Genomic DNA, 6,902 nt, shown 5'->3' with positions numbered 1-6,902 from the left:
GCACCAGTCTTAGAGTCTGTTAGCCTTTACTCTGATAACTTTTGGATTCTATCAACATGTACTCTAAACACTAGATACTAGATATGCCTGGGTACATGTCGCTCTGACACTCCAGACTTTAGTCTCCTCTTCTAGCGCAGAAGTCATAGCCCCCCAGTTCTCCCTAGTAACACGTCATTGTCAGTTTGCATGCACCACTAGGTTAGAGGTCCCAGCTGCTCAGGTAGCCCCCTCCATGTTTCCGCCCCTTTTATGACATATTCTATTACGTTTGCATCACATGTCTATGTATACGCCCTGTACACGCCTTCTTGTTACATCATGTTGCCCTTATCTTTCGCGACTGCTACAAACCCCGCCTACTGCTACGCCTACTGTATTGAATGCAATGTATTTTGTTTAACTATAAATATTGTGCACGCATATTAAAGTTTGCTAGCCAATTCCCAGATCCTGCCCGACAGCTGTCGGGCCCTGCCATCCTATTCCCGTACAGGCTGTCCTGTTCCTGTCCTTTATGCTTGATTAAAGCCTGTCAACTTCAGCTACCTCGTATCTTGACTCTTATTTATTGAGCTACCTGTTTATTGATTATAGTCAAAAATAGATCCGGTAATAATTTATTTATTTACCACATAATGGCGCCCGAACAGGGACTTGCCCTTTCCCCACGCGCCGGAGAAGCCACGCAGGCCCCCTGTTCCTCTGCAGCCGTGACGGAACCATACCGTGCACGTGCAGATATTTCTGCTTCAAGTATCCCTCAGGCCCACGGAGGAGACGGAGGTTGCGGTCCAGCGTCCAGACGAGGCGGTGGAGGAACGCGGCGAGTCCCGACCAGAGCCCAAGCCGAGAGTCCAAGGTCCGAGGTATCCGGAGGCCCACCTGTAACTGAAGTCCGAAGTTCGTCCGTCCGTCGTCGTAGCAGTCCAGTCCAGTCCGAGGCCTTCCGTTCTTGCTGCCCGGTGAGTACCGTTGCTGGGGTAGTATCTAGACAGGGTCAATTAATTTGTCTCTGGTCCGTGGGTTTGGGTACACAGATCCAACGCGAAGTGTTCACCTAGGTGGACGCGGGTCCTGACGTGTCTCTTTATGGGACCGGTAAGTTTCGTACTGTTTTAGCAGTGCATCTAGTCATTCTAGTAAGTTTCTGTTCTAATAAGTTCTGTTCTCGAGAAATTTATGTGTTCTGTTTTCAGTATTTCAGGTAGTATTCTGTCCGAACTGTTATTTTAAAATGTTATTCCATGTGTTTTCAATGTCGTGGTATGAGTGATTTGTTTTCTTAAAGTTATTATTGTGTTTATCGTGTATTGTATTGTGTCCAGCCTCAGTTATGCCTCTGTTCACGAAATTACGTCAGTTAAAAACCAGAAAAGGTCTGCTCGAGGAAGCAGTTCCTGTCCCGCCGAGGGACAGTCCAGGTCATTTTATGTATCAAAAGCATGGCATAAGTGCCATATTATATCTAGATTTATGGGTGGAGTACACCAAAGAATTAGAAGAAAAGTATAGATGGCCCGTATCAGGTACGTGGGATGCCGAGTGCATCATGCGAGTAGAAGAAGCATTATGGAAAAAGAAAGCCAGACAGTCCCAGAAAGATGCCATCGAGTTATGGCGCAAAGAATCTCATAAAAGAACCGTCAAAGAAATCAGAAGGTCAGAATTAAGTAGAGAATCCTCAGAAAGAGCCCAAGAAAGGGAATTAATCGAAGTAGGTGAACGAGTTAAAGCCGAACAGTCAGACAGACAGAGAAATGCCCTTATTAAGGGTATGTATCCTCTTCTTGCCGAGGGCTTGCCAAAAGCAACCCCGGAAGCACCATGTAATTTTCCGCCGCCATTGGTTCCGATTAAGCTACATCACAAACCGACCGCAGCTGATATTTTTCTCTCGTCCTATTTGGACGACACAGTCCCAGAATATGCAAATCCTGTTCCGCCAGCTCCTGTAAATAATGTAATTCCTGTTCCTCCAGCCACCGGGGCACCTGTTACAGTACCTGTTACGGTACCCCCGGTACAGCCCACAGTACAAGTTCCCGCTACATCGGTCACTCTGCCAGCACGAAGAGTATCAGTCGACGATTCTAGTTTAGGGGCCGCGGGGGGAGGTCCTCCTGGTACCCCGCCGCCACACAAACGTGTAACGTTAGTCGAGTTACATGAACGTGCGTTACAGCGTACGCCCAAATATCAGTCCGTTGCAGATATCAGACGAGCTCTCACCGAATGCCGTTATGATCCAGTCCCAGGCGATGATAATATGGTTATATATTCATTGCGTGTAAGACGGGTGACCGAGTATTTGGACACCCTACCGAATATGAAAGAAGATCTAGACAGAATATATCGTTTCATCCGTACAGGGGAGGATCCAGAAAGTATTGGCGAAATCATGTCTCTAAGGAAAGCTGAGACTCAGCTCATGCTATTAAAGTTTCTAATTAATTGTTTAATAAGGGAACAAGATTATCCGACTAAAGATCCGATCGAAATGAGAGTTCTGACAAAGTGGAGTGATCATATAGCCGAGGGAAGACACAAGACACTCAGTAGTATAGAGAGTATGTACAAGAAAATTCGTAAGGAAATAATAAGGTTACACGAGAAACGCAAAGCAGCACAAGTAAGCGAGAAAGAAGACAACACTGATACTGAAGAGGTAGAAGACGAGAATACCGCCAGAATAGCGTATGTAGGTAAATCTAGATTTCCAGACCGACATTCACGTCTAGAACACAAGAAAGTTTTTCACCTTCCAGCACTAGAACAAGGTTCTCTAGAACAAGTATTTCAAGCTACCGATCACATTCTGAAATCACGAATCGGTTATAGTGAACTTAGTACCATGCATGAACAAGAACTAGTCCGATCAGCAGTCCGATGGATTACTGATTCTACCACTTTTCCAGATGAAATAGTGGCACAAATGTTTCTGAAACTGCCCCCAGCCGAGCAGCGACTGGTGGGTATGTATATGATCCAGCACCTCATTACACTGTATGAGGGACAACATTCTGATCCAGGTCCGTTACATGATATTTTGAACGAGTTACTCCAGTATAAATGAAGAGGTTTAGGTACCGATTTAATTAGTATCATTCTAGAACAGCGCCACAAATATAGAACGTTTCTGAATCCGCATTTTGTTCACGTCTCACCTCCAGAAAGTAAACCATTTTACATAGATAGACAGCATCCGTTACGAGAAGTACACCCAGTTAGGACAGCGGGTGGTGAAATGCAACGAGTATTTGTTTACACCCCTATTACAAAGATGGAACTCTTAGAGATGAAGAAATTAATTCCCTGTCACGATAAAGATCCAGCAGGGTTCCACCGTGAATTAAAAGACATGCTCCGTATGGGAGAATACACGTATCCAGATATTATTAAAATGTTAAAGGTCCTGTTGCCCGCAGGGGTATATGAAAAACTCAAGGAAAAAGAATGGGAGGTGGGAGAGAAAAAGATAGATTGGACAGCTCTAGAAGCTGAAGATAAAATACGAGTACCAGGTACCGGTCTTGGGGACAAATGTAAAGAATTGCCCGAGTTATTGATACAAGTTTTGCCAAGGTTACTAGCCACGAAAAAGGAAGATTGGGATGCAATCTCAGCATGCAAACAGAAACAGGATGAAGATACTAGTGATTTTTATTCTAGATTTGAGAAATGTTTTATTATTAACAGTGGTTTGAGGACAAGTAGCGAGTCATACCCTCATCTTTTTGTTACTAAACTAGTCGAGAATTCAAGTCCACAAGTTAAAAATCGAGTTTTGAAAGTCGAAAGTACCTGGCAAGCTAGTACCCCGTCACAAATGCTTCAAATGCTCCAGTATCACCAGAACAGAATCAGGGAAGAGCAAGAACACGAAAGGAGACGTATGAAAGACACGAAAATGAAAGTACTAGTTGCACAGTCTGTTCCACAAGACAGTCAGAAGAGGGGTCCGAATCAAGCCAGTCATCCTGCAGCTCCCGTTAAAGGGACATGCAATTATTGTAAACAGCCAGGTCATTTTATAAACGAGTGTGCAGTTCTGAAACACAACATAGCTACTGGTAAGACTAAAGAAAGACCACGTCCGCCTAGACAAGAACAAGTTTCACAGACTTCTCAGTCACCACAGAATGCACAACAGACAGTTCCAGCACCGCAGCCTATAGCTGCAACACAGCATGTTACACAGCAGATGTACCAGTATGCCCAGACAGAGTATCCAGAGTATCAACAGTATTCATGAAACAGCCTAGAGAGGGAGGTAGGCTTGCCTCTCATCGAGATACCTGTAGATCAAGAGGGTCCCTATGTACACAGTCAAGTATTAGGGAAAGACAGAAAGTTTCTGATTGATACAGGGGCAAGTAGGACTACTATCAGTCATGACCAGGTTCCAGGGGCTCCGCTCTCAGGCTCTAAAAATGTTTCCCTTGGATTTTCAGGAAAGCCTATTGTTAACGAGATTTCAAAACCAGTTACTCTAGAAGTTGGTCCATTATCCCGAACTACTGATTTGTTACTTACGAAGTCATGTCCAGAAAATCTGTTAGGCATCAAAACATTGAAAGAATTAGGTGCAGTTATTTGCTGCTCTCCAGAAGGAATCCGATTGTTTTTAAGAGACTTTAAAGGTCACTATGTATTACGCGATTTTGATCCAAGACTACTGAATGTACCGCAGCATTTATGGGCGCAAGGTCCAACTGATGTAGGTTTTATGCAAATCACACCCCATCGTGTGACCCTCAAGCAAGGTATAGTCTTGCCACGAATCAGACAGTACAGATTGCCACCTGAGGCTGTAGCAGCCTTATCCAAAATTATTGACAAGCTTATTGCTCAAGGAGTGGTTGTAGAAACTGACTCCAATGTATGTAATTCTCCTATCATTCCAGTCATGAAACGTACTGATCCAAATGCACCTCCAGTATATCGATTAGTGATTGACCTTCGAGAACTTAATAAATGTATCATACCCCAGTATCCAGTAGTCCCAGATATTTCATCCCTATTGACAGCCATTGATTCTGAAGCTACATTTTTCACTGTTATAGACCTCAAGAATGCATTTTTCAGTGTTCCGATTCATCCAGACAGCCAGTACCTTTTCGGTTTTTGTTTAAATGGAAGGAGCTATAAATTCACACGAGCTCCTCAAGGTTTCACAGAAAGTCCTAGTATTTACAGTCAAGCACTTAAAAGACAACTAGACAATATTCACATGCCAACTGACACTGCCCTGCTCCAGTATGTCGATGATCTACTGATCACAGCCCGTTCTGAACGTGACTGCGAGCGAGCGTCACTTACAGTTCTGTATTTCCTAGCCGAGATGGGGCACAAGGTGTCCCCTTCGAAGCTACAATTCTGTGTCCAGCAAGTGATCTACTTAGGCCACTTGCTGTCCAAGTGGGGTAGGCAGTTGACACCAGACCGTATCCAGTTGATAGCGAGTCTTCCACAGCCCAAGACACAGAAGGAGGTACGTGCTTTTATTGGCCTCACTTCTTACTGCAGACAATGGATTCCTCAGTATGCATTTCTAGCAAAGCCACTGATACAGTTAACGACACAGGAGGCAGCCGTATCGACTGTCCTCCCTTGGACCCAGGAACATACACTTAGTTTTAATGAAATAAAGAAAGCCGTATGCCAAGCACCTGTTCTAGCTACACCGAACTACAGTAAGCCTTTTACACTTTTTGTCACAGAACGTGATGGTACTGCATTATCTGTTCTCACACAAGATCAAGCAGGACAGTACAAGCCTTGTGCTTATTTTTCGAGCACATTAGATCCAGTAGCCCAGGCTCTGCCTGCGTGCCTCAAGTCAGTTGCAGCCACAGCTCTAGCAATCAGACAAAGTGATTCCATAGTATTAGGACATTCCCTGACAGTACAAGTTCCACACTCCGTGGAAGTTCTTTTAAACCGAACACAGACTCAGCACTTGACCATTGCACGTTTAACAGGTTATGAACTGACACTGTTCCAGCCACACATAGAAATCAGACGCTGCAACGTTCTAAATCCTGCTACACTGTTACCGTCAGTTACTTCGAATCCTGCCACACATGACTGTGTGGAAGTTATTAACACTATGACTAAGCCAAGACAAGACCTGACAGACATTGCATTACCTAATCCCGACCTGACACTTTATGTGGATGGTTCATGTATGAGAACTAGTACAGGAGAACTAGTAGCCGCGTATGCAGTGACTACTGAAACTGAAGTTATAGAAACACACCGTATTGACACCCTGTCTGCTCAAGCAGCAGAGCTAGTTGCTCTGACCCAAGCCTGCATACGTGCCAAGAACCTGAAAGTAAACATATATACAGATTCACGTTACGCATTCGGAGTTGTACACGACTTTGGAGTACTCTGGCAGGAGAGAGGTTTCATGACTTCTCATGGAACCAAGATTCAGCATGGTCTCCTCATTCAAGCTCTGTTAGATGCAATACATTTACCGACAGCTATCGCTATCATGAAGTGCAAGGCACATACGAAAGTTACTGATATCATTTCCCAAGGTAACGATCTAGCAGATCGAACAGCCAAGCTTACAGCTCAGACACCAGACATTCCAGTTAACAAGACACAGACATCCATTCCAGAACAGACTACTTGTATGACAGTTAAGGACCCTACACAAGATGTCATAGACATACAGTTACATGCTACTCCCGAAGAAATCAAGAAATGGTCCGAACAAGGAGGGGTCCAGACAGATCAGGGATGGGTGACGAAGGGAAAAGCCACATGGTTTCTCCCCGACTCTATGGTTCAAGTCATTATCAATACCGCACATAGTCCAGCACATCTAGGAGAAAAAGCCATGTTAGACAGTATACAGAACCTTTGTTCAACAAGCACTTGCGAGC

This window comes from Lissotriton helveticus, chromosome 2_1 (assembly GCF_964261635.1).
Source record: "Lissotriton helveticus chromosome 2_1, aLisHel1.1, whole genome shotgun sequence".
In the NCBI taxonomy this organism is placed as follows: domain Eukaryota; kingdom Metazoa; phylum Chordata; class Amphibia; order Caudata; family Salamandridae; genus Lissotriton; species Lissotriton helveticus.
Note: the sequence above shows the minus strand (reverse complement) of the source record.